This window comes from Hemitrygon akajei, chromosome 7 (genome assembly GCF_048418815.1).
Source record: "Hemitrygon akajei chromosome 7, sHemAka1.3, whole genome shotgun sequence".
Lineage (NCBI taxonomy): Eukaryota > Metazoa > Chordata > Chondrichthyes > Myliobatiformes > Dasyatidae > Hemitrygon > Hemitrygon akajei.
The window spans coordinates 139,209,915-139,224,916 of NC_133130.1; the positions used below are offsets into that span (position 1 = coordinate 139,209,915).

Genomic DNA, 15,002 nt, shown 5'->3' on the forward strand with positions numbered 1-15,002 from the left:
ATTAAATAATCACAGAATACGGAAAACCCATATCAGACAATTAGCTTGACACAGTTAAACAGAAAGTACAAGGGCTTAATGACTCTGGTTAAGAGAACAATTAGTAAACACAGGTGCCTGAGAATCCTGGAAGCCCAACGCAGGGCTCATGACACACGTTTACTGTGATGAAGTGTTTTGAGAGGTTGGTGATTGCTAGAATTAACTCCTGCCTTAGCAAGGACCAGGATTCATTGCAATTTGCGTACTGCCACCACAAATCCACAGTGGACACAATCTCATTGGCTCCCCATTCTGCTTTGGAGCACCTAGACAACTGCAAAGCATAAGTCTAGCTCTTGCTTATCAATTACAGCTTGATGTTCAATACTATCATGATGCACCATCAATAACTCACTCTGAGACATAAAAGCGGGATATCGGCTTTTATTGACTGGAAGAAGGAACGAGCAGTGAGTGACCACCATACTACATCCTGGCGACTGAGAGGCCGGGCTCAGACCTCCATCACCTTTATACAGGGGTCTGTGGGAGGAGCCACAGGAGCAGTCATCAGGGGGCGTGTCCAGACAGGTATATGTAGTTCACCACATATCATCACCTCAGTATTAATCAACAAGCTTCAAAACCCAGGCCTCTGTACCTCCTTCTACAGCTGGATCTTTGACTTCTAACAGTGCAGTTCAGTAGCAACATTTCCTCACTGACAATCACCTCAAGGATGCATGCTTGGCCCAGTGCTCTACTCTCTCTGTACTCATGACTCCTTGGCTAAGCACAGTTCAAGCACCTTGGTTATTGGTAGGATCTCAGACGGTAATGAGGAGCTGTACAGGAGTGAGATAGATTGGTTTGTTGAGTGGTGTTGCAATATCGTCAGAAAGACCAAGGAACTGATGGTTGTCTTCTGGAAGGAGAAGTCAGAACTTAAACCATTCCTCATTGAGGGGTCGGTAGTGAAAAGGTTGAGCAGCTTCTTGGGTGCAAAAATGTCTTGGAGGATCTATCCTGCGACCAGTAAATTAATGCAATTGCGGAGAAGGCACACCTGTGGCTCTACTTCATGAAGAGTTTGAGGAGATTTGCACTGTCGCTAAAGACTGTTGCAAATTTTAAGAGGTGCGCAGCGGAGAGCATTCTGAGTGACTACATTACTCGCTGGAATGGAGGCTCCAGTGGCCAGTATCCAAAGAGTCTGCAGAGGATTATGAACTCAGCCAGCTCTGTCACAGACACAGCCCTCCCCACCACTGAGAACATCTTCTCGAGGTGATACCTCTTGATACATCATTAACGACCCTTGCCATCCAGAACATGCCCTCTTCTCAGTGCTACCATCAGGGAGAGATAGGTACAGAACCACACTCAACAACTTAGAAACAGCTATTTCCTCCTCTAACCTCCGCTGCCATCAGATTTCTGAATAGTTCATGACCACTTGTTCATTATTCCTTATATTTGCACTTTTTATTTATTTTGTAATTTATAGTAATTTTTATGTCCTGCACTATACTGCTGCAAAACAACAAAGTCTACGACATGATAATAAAGCTGATTCTGAATGCCTTTCCTCCCACAGATACTGCTTGAGTTCTTCCAGCAAATTGTTTATTGCTCTTGATGTCTGTCTCAGTGAGTGACCCTGGGAACAGCCCATAGATCAGCCACAGGGGTTGAGCCAAGGCAAGGACTCTTGCATCTGTCTCCATGACCCCTTAACAAAGGCACTGCGTGCAAAGAGGTGTGTGATCATCTCCTCCCAACCCGGCTGTCCCAGGGGTGCATTGGAGACGCTATTTCAACTGCACAGGAAAGAGCTACAACTCTCAAGTGGAAAACAAAGCTAACACTACGGCTGAAAGGAATGATTAAATATAAAGCGAATACCGCTAGTCTGCAGAGTCAGTTGACTCGACAGCCCAATTTTCTCAGGCAAGGCTGAATGCGAGTAGGCAGCAAAATGTTGCTGTGCTTTGTTCAAGTCTTGTCAAGCGCTGCAACGAAAGGAATGGAGTTAAATACCTTCACAATGAGATAATAATTAGCTGACTTGTGCGTACTCATGAGCGCGATTGCCGTATCCGTTACGCTGCTGAATCCGTCGTTGTGACACTGCTGAATCTGTGGTTGTGACACTTCAGGCCACTCCGTGCTGACCACCACCTGCTGGATTTGTGGCCAAATGTGTTTGCTTGGAAGAACCCTTCCAGTAAGTACAGGCAGTGCAGCAGTGTCTTCACAACATCAGGAACAGGCAGGACCTGAGCGCGGAGTGAAACTCGGCGCGCATGAATATGTGTGCAAACATCCGCAAAGTTTACCTGCACTGTATGAATGAACTGGCATCAACTACTGCACGGCACACTGTAAACCACCTCTCTTTTGCTGAAGAGTAGATCTGGAGTATTTGGAAATGTTTACCTACTCTAAGATGTGACTGTGTAATTAATAGCTTTTTTGGTAGAAAGTACTCTGTATCACAAAACATCATCTGCAAAACTCATTCACAATGTATCAATAAACATCCATCAACCGTGATACAACAGATTATAAACTACTTCTCTTTATATGACAAATGACTCCAGAGCACTTGGGTATGTTTATCTCATAATACTGAACTATTCTGCTTGTAGCCTTTGTATTATAAAGTATTCCATATAACTCAATATTGAACATATGTATAGCGTCATCTCTAAACTTCACTCACTCAGTATGAATTAACTTGCATGACAGATTGTAAACTACTCCTTACATGAAGAGCAGTTCCACACTAGTTGGAAATGTTCGTCTCCTGGTTAGCTTTAACTGTTTAGTTAACAGCCTTGCTGGTATGAAGCAATCTGCATCGTCTAAGGGCTTTGAACGGTGTTGGCAGCACAAGCTGCAGAGCTCATTTGCGATGCACCAGCTGAATCTGTGTGCTGCCCGGCCGACTGTAAAGCTCTTCCTTCTGTGGAGAGTTTGTACTGGAGTGGTGACAACCATTTCCCTTTCCACTAATGCTGCCGAGCTTGCTTAGACTTTCCGGCATTCTTTCTTAGCCTTTGCAGGTAGAGTAGTTTAAATTGTTCATCTCATTGTAGAACTTCACTGATAGTCACTGAACCATGAAGCACTCCATGTTATTTAAAGACTCGTCCTACACACTGACCACTCTCTGAGTGAAAAGGTTGGCCCCCCAGTTTCTCAGATTCCTATTAAATCTTCTCCCCTTTTACCTTAAATTGAAGACTCTGACCTGGAGTTACACGCTGACTACGGTTCTTTGTGGGAATGGGACCCGCTCTCGGGGTTCCACGATCAGCCGCTATTCGGCATGCCAAAGTCTCGGCCTAAGATTTCAGCACGGACTCAGAAGCCTGGGATCTTGAGTAACTGGAGACAAGGGGATCAAGGGTCGGTGTCCCCACAGGAGATCCGTGTGTCATTGGGAGAGTCGGAACATCTGCTGTGTGCCTGGGGACCCGGAATCCTTGCGATCTCCAGGCACTGAGCTCGAGAAAAGGATCATAACAGACTTTTAACACCATGAGCCAGTGCGTTGTTTGTTGTCTCTCCCGCTCATTGGAAATGCAGTCACCTCTTTCTCCCTTATTAGGAGAGAGAGAGAGAGAGCCTGCAGCATGTCGAATTATCGGGTGAACAATGTAGTCTTTGGGGTAACTGCAAGTCTGTGTCTTTGCTATTGCTTTGCTCACGCTTGAGTGCTGGTAGCGGGTGCACTTTATTTTTGCCGGTGGGGGGCAAGGGGGATTGTTTCTTGCTGCCGCTTACGTGTGGGAGGGAGGGGAGCTGTGGGGGGGGGGACTTTGGGGTTCTAACATTTAACTGTCATTCGTTCTTTGGGGCTCTCCTCTGTTTTCGTGGATGGTTGTGAAGAAAATGCATTTCTGGATGTGTATTGTATACATTTCTCTGACATTAAATTGTACCAGAAATCTGATGTTGAAGGGGAAAAAGCTGTTGACTGTGGGTCCTGATGGTAGTACTGAGAAGATTGCATGTCCCGGGTGGTGGGGTTCCTCCTGACAGGTATCAATTTTCTGAGGCATTGCCTGAAATCATTTATAAATAAATGAATAAATTAATTAATTTGTGATGAATGAATTATTTATTTCATTGTAAAATTTCACTGTTTTGACCATAGCGACTGAAGCAAGAAGCACTCTCACTTTTAACTGAGAGTACAGAATAAACTGCAAAGTTCATTCACAATGTGACTGTTTCTCAGCCACCTGATTCTACTTGTTGTATGACAGATTGTAAACTACTTCTCTTCGTAGGAAGAGCTCGTGTAAGTGATTCTAAATGAGATAGTGTGTAACTTGGCTCACCTGACCACTGCGATTTTAACTTTTGGCAACTCTCTGGACCCTTCCCACTTTAAAATGGCCCCGTACATGTTCAAATACCACTCCCACTCCCTTTCCTCTCCAACCTGCATTCTTGCTGCCCATCTCCCTGCTATCACCTTATCTTCTAATGACCATTCATCCCCTTGAAGCCCTGCCAGCTCACAGGGGAGCAATCAGTGTGTTCATCACGACCCAGTGTAAAACTCTGGCTGACACTTACTGTTCCCCTACTTAAACCCCTTCTGAATGGAAAGCGGACCCCAGCCTTCCACTGCAGATAAACACACTGCTCGAGCAACTCAGTGGGTCAGGCAGCATCTGTGGAGGCAAAGGGATGGTTAATGTTTAGTGTTGCAACCCTGCATCAGGATAGAGGCAATGGGGTGAAGGAGAAAGGTGACCAATAGGCAGTAGTGTGGAAGAGAGGTGATTGATGGAACCAGATTGGTGGGGTTGGGGAACAGTGGAAGTGATGGACAGATGGAGGCAGGCAGGGGAGAGGGAGGGATATGTCTTCTTATGCACCTTACACCCCCACCACGACTCCACAGACCAGGGGTGTCAAACTCATTTTAGGTCACGGGCCCGATTGAGCAAAATGCAGCTTCATGCGGGCCGGATCAGTCGGATGCGTGCGAACGCAGCTTTCGTTGCCTCCGTTTTTTCAGCCTGCTCTCATGTGTCTCAGTCTCTGCTATAACTACAAAGTGTTTCACTTTACAAATTCCGTTTCTTATGAAGAAGACTGCCGAATAAACACTAAAAACCCTGAAAACCTGGTACCTGAATAAACTCAGCATTAGCCATATCATACGCCATAGGCGCTTCGATTACTGGGGCCAGCTTTAATAATAATTAGATATTATCTCGCGGGCCAAAGATAATTCCACCGTGGGCCTTGAGTTTGACATATATGCCACAGATGGAACAGATGCAGAGTCGCCTTAGTCCTCACCTTTCATCCCACCAGCTTCCACAACCAGTACAGGACCCTTTGCCAATTCCAAGTGCAAGAGGATCCCACCAATTATATCTTCCCTACTCTCCCCTTTCTGCTTTCCACCCACCTCTCCCCATTCCCAGGCACTTTCCCCTGCAACCACTGGCAGAGGAAACACTTCCCCCTGCACTTCCTTCCTCACCATCATCCAGGGACCTAAACAGACCTTCTAGGCGAGGCAAAGATGCACCTTAAACTCTCCCAACCTAGTCTATTGCATTCAATGCTCACAATGTGTTCTTCTCTACATCAACAAGACCTAGTGCAGACTAGGCAACTGTTTTCCAGAGAACCATTATTTTCTACAACAGCCATCTTGGCTTCCAGATGCACGTCACTTCAACTTGCCATACCATTCGCACAGTGACCTGTCTTTCCACCTTTTCCACGGCCACAGTAAGGCAAACACAAACTAGAGGAACAGCACCTCATATTCCCTCAACTCAAAAGAATGAGCATTAAACCTTACAATTTCAGAATCAAAATCACAATGTGTTGTGAAATTAGTTAACTTCACAGCAACAGTACAATGAAATACATGCTAAATAAATACAGAGAAAAGAACAAGTTACGTTAAGTATATTTACGCCTGTTAAATATTTAAGATAAAATAAGTAAAATAATAGTAAAATAATCAGCCAAAATAGTTCACTATCAGCCGAAATAGCTCAGTTGGGAGAGCGTTAGACTGAAGATCTAAAGGTCCCTGGTTCAATCCCGGGTTTCGGCACTGCTACATATTTATATCGGTGACTAGTGGAGTGCTGCAGTGATCTGTCCTGGGACCGCTGCTATTTGTGATTTTTATAAATGACCTGGATGTAAAGGCAGAAGGATGGGTGAGTAAGTTTGCGGATGACACAAAGATTGGAGGAGTTGTGGATGGAGCTGTAGGTTGTCGAAGGTTACAAGAGGATATAGACAGGCTGCAGAGTTGGGCAGAAAAATGTCAGATGGAGTTTAATCTGGACAAGTGTGAGGTGATGCATTTTGGAAGGACGAACCAGAAGACTGAGTACAGGATTAATGGTCAGTTACTTAAAAGTGTGGGTGAACAAAGGGACCTTGAGGTTCAAATCCATGCATCCCTCAAGGTCACTGCACAGGTTGATAGGGCATTTAAGAAGGCCTATGGGATGCTAGGCTTCATTAACAAGGGGATTGAGTTCAAGAGTAGAGAGGTCATGTTGCAACTCTACAAATCTCTGGTGAGACCGCACTTAGAGTGTTGTATTTAATTCTGGTCACCCCATTATAGGAAGGATGTGGAAGCTATGGAGAGGATGCAGAGGAGATTTACCAGGATGTTGCCTGGATTGGAGAACAAGTCATATGAAGCAAGGTTAGCAGAGTTGGGACTTTTCTCTTTGGAGCGTAGAAGAATGAGAGGGGACTTGATAGAGGTCTACAAGATTATGAGAGGCATAGATAGGGTGGATAGTCAGTACCTGTTTCCCAGGGCACCGATAGCAAACACCAGAGGGCATATGTACAAAATTAAGGGAGGGAAGTTTAGGGGAGACATCAGGGGTAAGTTTTTTACACAGAGGGTTGTGAGTGCCTGGAATGACTTGCCAGGGATGGTGGTGGAGGCTAAAACATTAGGGGTATTTAAAAGCCTCTTGGACAGGCATATGGATGAAAGAAGAATGGAAGGTTATGGGGTAGTGTGGGTTTAGTACTTTTTTTAAGGGTGATATGGGTCAGCACAACATGGAGGGCTGAAGGGCCTGTACTGTGCTGTAGTGTTCTATGGCTCTATGGTTCTAAGTAGTGCAAAAAACCAGAAATAAAAAAAGTAGAGAGTTAGTGTTCATGGGTTCAATGTCCACTTAGAAATTGGGTGGCAGAGGGGAAGAAGGTGTTCCTGATTTGCTGAGTGTGTATCTTCAGGCTTCTGTACCTCCTTCCACTGGGAACAGTGTGAAGAGGGCACGTCCTGGGTGGTGGGGATCCTTAATGATGGATGCCGTCTTCCTGAGGTATGATTTCTTGAAGACGTCTTGGATTCTCCGGAGGCTAGTACCCATGATGGGGATAACTAATTTTACAAGTTTCTGCAGCTTATTTTGATCTCGCACAGTAGCCACCGCCCCGCCCCCACCCTATACCAGGCAATGATGTAGTCGCTCAGAACGCACTCCACAGTACATTTGTAGAAGTTTTTGAGTGTTACGAATCTCTGTGAACTCCTGCTGGAATATTGACAATAGACAATAGTTGCAGGAGTAGGCCGTTCGGCCCTTCGAGCCAGCACCGCCATTCACTGTGATCATGGCTGATCATCCACAATCAGTACCTCGTTCCTGCCTTCTCCCCATATCCCTTGACCTCGCTATCTTTGAGCTCTATCTAACTCTTTCTTGAAAGCATCCAGAGAATCGGCCTCCACTGCCTTCTGAGGCAGAGCATTCCACAGATCCACAACTCTCTGGGTGAAAAAGTTTTTCCTCAACTCCGCTCTAAATGGCCTACCCATTATTCTTAAACTGTGGCCTCTGGCTCTGGAATCCCCCAACATCGGGAACACGTTTCCTGCCTCCAGCGTGTCCAATCCCTTAATAATCTTATATGTTTCAATCAGATCCCTCTCATCCTTCTAAATCCCAGTGTATACAAGCCCAGTCGCTCCAATCTTTCAACATATGACAGTCCCGCCATCCTGGGAATTAACCTTGTGAACCTAAGCTGCACTCCCTATATTGCCATTGTCTTGCCTTCTTTATAGCTGCTGCAATACATTGCATCCAGGTTAGGATCTCAGAGAGGTAACCCATTGCCCATGTTTTCCTTCCTCACTCTCACCAGTCCTCCCATGATCTCTGTCCCTCTGTCTCTCTGTCTCTCTCTCCCCCCCCAATCCTTCCACTTTTTCTGTCCCCTTCCTCCTTCCTACCTGTCTCCATCCACCCATCAATTTCACCTCCTCCCCCCTCTGGTTCCACTTATTGCCTACCAGCTTCTGTAGCCCCTCTCCCTCAGCACTTCTATATTCCGGGCACCTTTCTTTCCCCCCCCACCCACCCAAGACCTGATGCAGGATGTTAAACCATCATCAACCATCCCTCTGCCTCCGCAGACGCTGCCTGACCCACTCAGTTCCTCCAGCAGTTTGTTTAGAACTCCAGACTCCAGCATCTACAGTGTCCTGTGTCTCTGGATTTACTTCTCAGTCAGTCATTGAGACGGTGTAGGAGCAAGAGACAGGGAGATAAATGACTGACTGACACAGCTCCAGGGACATAGGTTCAATCCTGATCTTGGGTGCTGTCTGTGTGGAGTTTGCATGTCCCAACATATTGACGCAGCTATAAAGAAGGCAAGACAGCGACTATACTTCATCAGGAGTTTGAAGAGATTTGATATGTCATCAAAAACACTCAAAAACTTCTATAGGTGTACCATGGAGAGCATTCTGACAGTCTGGTATGGGAGGTGGTTGGGGGCTACTGCACAGGACTGAAAGTAGCTGCTGAGAGTTGTAAATTTAGTCGGCTCCATCTTGAGTACTAGCCTACAAAGTACCCAGGACATCTTCAAGGAGCAGTGTCTCAGAAAGGGGGTGTCCATTATTAAGGACCTCCAGCACCCAGGGCATGCCCTTTTCTCACTGTTACCGTCAGGTAAGAGGTACAGAAACCTGAAGGCACACACTCAGTGATTCAGGAACAGCTTCTTCTCTGCCATCCGATTCCTAAGTATCTTAGGTATCTTAGGAGGTACAGATTCTTAAGTATCTGTGACATGTGACAAATCTGATTCTGCAGTTTGCTCCCTTTGACCCTGCTGTTATTGGCCTCCGTGCGACATTGTGTTTTTTAAATGGAGTCAGCTTGAGCAGAAATAGCAAGAGTGGGAGTACAGAAACTAACAGTAATAGGAGGCCATTCAGCCCAGCAGGCCCAGAATAGCTCTCTATCACAACAATCTAGGCTGCTCCAGTCTCATAGCCCTGCAAGTTCATTCCTGGCTCCTGTAAAATGCTGCAATTGATTTTGCTGCCTTTGCCCCAGTGTTCCTCACAACAGCTGCTCAAAATGTTTTAAAAACATCCTCTGGTGAAATTTGGCTCTTTTATCTATCCCTGATTCTTGATCCCTTTGCCTCTGGCAACTGTTTATCTCCACCTGTACTCTCCTTGCCCTTCATGACTTTATCTCCATCAGACCACCTGACGTCCTCTTGCATCCCAGCTTCTCCAGTCTGCCCAGGTAACTGAAGCCCCCTTCACCAGAATCGTTTCAGCGGATCTCTGGCACCCTATCCAAAGTCTTGGCATTTTTCCAAAAGTGAGGCTCCCAAAAAGGGACACAATATTCCTGTAGGAATGGAATACTGGTTACAAAGTGACTTCTTTGTTTGTGTTCACTGTGTTCTCTTTACAAAACAGGACAGTATTTTAACCATATGTTCAGCCTGCCACTTATAAAATCTACAAAGTGCACGCAAGTCCCAAATCACTTTATTCTTGTAACTCTTCTTGCACTGTGGCCTTTAGTTTACATTCCCTCTCCTTATTCTTCCTCCCAAAAGATAATGCCTTTCATATCTATGTATTAGATTTCATCTGCTAGCTATTCCACCGGCTCACCGGTGTCTTGTTGAAATCTACACTATTATCACCCAACTTGCCGATTGTCAGTGCCTGCAACGTTCTGTAAATGTGCAGAGAGCATAACAAATGGCTTTGATAAAATAGTGGAGGAGAAACTGTTTATAATAACAGGCTTCTGGGTAATTAGTCATAATTCACCAAAGGTACAGAGGGAAGATGAAGGGAAGTTATTCAGTAGGAAGGGAACTAGAATCTTTGGAAAAAGAAATTAGATGGTACCTGTTACATTTATTGTCATGTGCACACAATTACAGTGAGGGACAGATACAATGACAGTCTTGCTGGCAGCAGTATCACAGGCACATAGATTCAGACAACAAACAGAACATTAATGATGCATAAATTACTTAGGCATCTGTTAGTCTCCTGAGACCATGGATTTGCACCTTGGAAAGTTTCCGGGGCGCAGGCCTGGGCAGGGTTGTATGGGAGACCGGCAGTTGCCCAAGCTGCAAGCCTTCCCCTCTCTACGCCACCGACGTTGTCCAAGGGAAGGGCACTAGGACCCAAGCAGCTTGGCGCTGGTGTCGTCGCAGAGCAATGTGTTGTTAAGTGCCTCGCTCAAGGACACAACACGCTGACTCAGCTGAGGCTCGAACCAGTGACCTTCAGATCACTAGACCTTATCCACTAGGCCATGCGCCAACACAACATAAATTATACAAAAGAGTGAATGAAATAAAGACACAAGACAGTGCATAAAAACATCAATCAGAAACAATTCTATGGTAATGCAAGTAGTGTTCTATTGTGGAGGTAGGGTGAAGGTTGTGTAAGTCTTTTCGTGAGCTTGATAGTTACAGAAACTAACTGTTCCTCGGCCTGGAGGTGTGGAACTTCAGCCTTCTGAATGTCCTGCTCAATTGGAGCAGTGAAAAGACCAGGATTGAAAAAGAAATATCTTGATGTGAATGGGAAATGAGTAGGGAGTGAGATCTACTGAACAGATCCTGACACCCACAATCCTGCGTGAGCCAAATGAGCAAGTGGATATTTGACCATGGGGGTGGGAATGAGTAGATGTGGGGGCGGGGTGGGATGCTGGCCCATCTTCCCCTCAGTAATGCTGACCGGGTGATGAATCTGTCACACTGCTTGACCAGGGCAGTGGCGATGACTGATGAGAGGAAGTAGGGTGCTGGGGGAGGTGTGGGGAGGCTGGAGCAGAAGGGGAAATGAGGGAAGAAAGTAGTGGATGCGATGGGGGGAAAAAGGGGTGCAGAAGCAATTGGAATGGTGGGAAGAGTGGGAGTAATTGGCAGAGGGGAGGGGAGGACTGGGATGAGGGGGGATTGGAGGGGATAAAGGGAAATGTGGTGGAGGAGAGGGAGAATAGGGAATTGGATATGGTTGAGGAAGAGGGTGAATAGGGAGCATAAAATGGGAAATAGAAGGTGGAGATGAGTGGAATTGTGTTGGAGAAGGTGAAGCAGACAGAATACAGAGAAAAGGAAGTGGGGACAGAGGTGGAAAGAGGAATGAGGGTGAGGTGAAACTTCAGGGATTGAAGGGCGAGAGGGGATTTGGGGAGATGAAGGAAGCAGGAAAATGTCAATGGAGATGATAGAGAATGGGGTGAAGGGGAGTGGGGGTGAAAGGGAGGGGAGAGTGGAGGGGAGAAGAGGTGAGGCAGTGGAGGGGAGGGTAGGATGGAGGGGAGAAGAGTTGTGGCAGTGAAGGGGAGAGGGAACGAGGGGGCTGGAGAGGAGAGAGGGTGAATGTGGTAGATGGAGGTGAGTGGTGCGTTGGAGTGGGGAAGAGAGTGGGGAACAGATTTTGCACTTGCTGTCTTAGCAGGAGATACCTCCAGTTTGGCCTGGTTGAGGTGCATCTCATAGATCATTTGTTTTTCAGAGCCCTCATCCCATGTGCAGGGAAGAAATGGATGCTCACCACGCAGAGGAAGAGAGGCTGGTAGAAGACCAAGGAGATTTTAAAGTGTGCCTCGCTCCAAAACCATTTCAACAGTGGTAGGAGTGACTGCGTAGAGCTGTACAGGACAGAAATTGGCCCATCATCCATGCCAGCTGAGATGCTCACCTACTCCCACTCCCACATTCACAAATTCAGCTCATTTCCCTCTAATCCTTCCCTATCCATGTACCTGCCCAAATGCTTTTTAAATGTGATTGTACCTACTTCTACCACCCTCTTTGGAGGCTTGTTCCATACCCATACCACCCACAGTGTGGAAAAGCTTACCCCTCAGAGCACCTTTAAATATTTCCGCTCTCACCCGAAAACAAGGTGCTCGGGTTTATGACTCCTCTGCCCTTAGAAAAAGACTGTTATTCACTATCCTGACTATGCTTACCAACCTCCAGTGAGAACAATGCCAGCCTATCCAATCTCTCCTTGTAACTAAATCCCTTTGTTCCTGGTAACATCCAGCGAATCTCTTCTACATTTTTCTAGCATTATCACATCTTTTCTACAAAATACTCCAAGTTCAGCCTAACTGATGTCTGGTATCAGAATAAGGTTTACTATCATTGACCTATGTCATGAAACTCATTGTTTGCACCATCTGTACAACAGAATACATGAACAATGACTATGGTACAATGAAAAATAAGTAAGTAGTGCAAAAAGAGAGGAAAATTGCTCTCACGGCTACCTGGACTATACCTCTTTCCACACTGTAACATAAAATTGCCATCCCCCTTCTCTCAGTTCCTCCGTCTCCATGGCATCTGCTCTCAGGATGAGGCTTTCAGTCCAGAACAAAGGAGATGTTCTTGAAAGGAGCTTCCCTTCCTTCACCATCAACGCTGCCCTCAACCACATCTTTTCCATTTCACGCACGTCAGCTCTCACCCCATCCTCCCGCCACCCTACCAGGGATAGGGCTCCTCTTGTCCTCACCTACCAACCCACCAGCCTCCACGTCCGGCACATAATTCTCCAGAACTTCCGCCATTTCCAACTGGATCCTACCACCAAGCACATCTTTCCCTTCCCCACCCCCCACTTTCTGCTTTCTGCAGGGATCGCTCCCTACACAACTCCCTTGTCCATTTGTCCATCCCCACTGATCTCCTTCCTGGCACTTATCCTTGGAAGAGGAACAAGTGCAACACCTGCACCTGCACCTCCTCCCTCACTACCATTCAGGGCCCCAAGTAGTCCTTCCAGCTGTGGCAACACTTCACCGTTGATTCTGTTGGGGTCATATACTGTGTCTGGGGCTCCCGGTGTGGCCTCCAGTATATTGGTGAGACCCGAAGTAGATTGGGAGACCGCTTCACCAATCACCTATGCTCCGTCGGCCAGAAGAAGCGGGATCTCCCAGTGATCATCCATTTTAATTCCGCTTCCCATTCCCATTCCGCTATGTCTATCCATGGCTTCCTCCACTGTCGGGATAAGGCCACACTTAGGTTGGAGGAACAACACCTTATATTCTGTTTGGGTAGCCTCCAACCTGATGACGTGAACATCAATTTCTCGAATGTCCGGTAATGCCCCCCCCCCCCCCACCCTTCACCATTCCCCAACCCCCTTTCCCTCTCTCACTTTAACTCCTTGCCTGCCCACCTCCCTCTGGTGCTCCTCCCCCCATTTCTTTCTTCCATGGCCTTCTGCTGTCTCCTATTAGATTCCTCTTTCTCCAGCCCTTTCACAATCAACTTCCCAGCACTTTACTACAGTCCTCCCCATCCTGGTTTCACCTATCACGTTGTGTTACTCGCTCCCCTCCCCCCACCTTTTAAATCTACTCCTCGTCTTTTTTCTCTCCAGTCCTGCTGAAGGGTCTCAGCCTGAAACGTCGACTGTACCCTTTTCCATTGATGCTGCCTGGCCTCCTGGTCCCTCCAGCATTTTGTGTGTGTTGCTTGGATTTCCAGCATCTGCAGATCTTCTCATTGGCAAAATAGTGAGCTACTGTTTATCATTCATGGACCATTCAGAAATCTGAAGGCAGCGAGGAAGAAGCTGTTGTTAAAATGTTCAGTGCACATCTTCAGGCTCCTGTACCTCCTCCCTGATGTTACTAATGAGAAGAGGGTATGTCCTGGATGGCAAGGGTCTTTATGTTGGATGCCGCCTACTTGAAGATGGTAGGGAGGCTAGTGCTTATGCTGGAGCAGCTACATGATGCCCCAACAGTTAACCTCAACACTCCTGCCATGAAGGCAAGCTTAGCTTCTTCCCCACCACCAAAGATTTCTGATTGGCAATGAATCCATGAACACCGACTCACTTTTTTCCCCATCTTTCAGCACTATTTGTTTATTTTCATTTTTTAGATACACTTATTTCAATTTATATTTATAAATAAATATATTATATATTAAGTAAATATTTATAAATATTTAATTTATATTTTATTATATGTATTGCAAAGTACTTCTGCCACAAAATAACAAATTTCATGACATAAGCCAGCAATATTAAACCTGATCCTGATTCTGATTCTGAAGTTGCATCTATTTTAAAGCAAAGGGTCTGAATGGTAAGGTAGACATAATCTGAGCATTAATTAGCATGTGGGAACATTGCAATCACTGAGGCATTGTTGAGAGATGGACAGGCTGTGCAACTCAATGTTTCAAGGCATGACAGGAGAAGATACAAAAGAGGAAGGGAAATTGCAGAATTAATGAAGAACTCCATTACTACAGTAATGAGGGAAGATAATCTAGAAGGCCCCTCCTCGACTGAGGAGGCAGAATTTATAATCAAAAGTGGGGAGTGATCACTCTCTTCGATGTAGAGCAGATGACATAAAACAGTGGTGACGTTGTTAGAAGGATCATTCAAGGACAAAGGATGATATTGATCAGTTGGTAAGATGGGCAGAGGAACTTAATCGTGTTCGGTACAGGATAATTCTTTCTGGTAGGACTAAAAATGATAGGCCATACAGAGTGAATGGGGAGCATGGGAAGACTGAGGGTCTCGATCTGAAATGGTGACTGTTTATTTTCCTCCATAGATAATGCCTGCCTGCGTGTGTTGCTCCAATCTTATGGTCTTTGGCGGTCATACCTAGGGAACCCTCAAGGTGGCAGCACAGATATGAAAGGTG

At 46.1% G+C, this 15,002-nt stretch overlaps 1 non-coding gene across 1 annotated transcript; it reads left to right on the forward strand.

Moving 5' to 3' along the window:
* The first annotated feature begins 6,012 nt into the window (after positions 1 to 6,012).
* trnaf-gaa (transfer RNA phenylalanine (anticodon GAA)) lies at positions 6,013 to 6,085 on the forward strand. Its single transcript has one exon. It is a non-coding gene; the product is annotated as a tRNA-Phe (tRNA).
* The last annotated feature ends 8,917 nt before the right edge of the window (positions 6,086 to 15,002 follow it).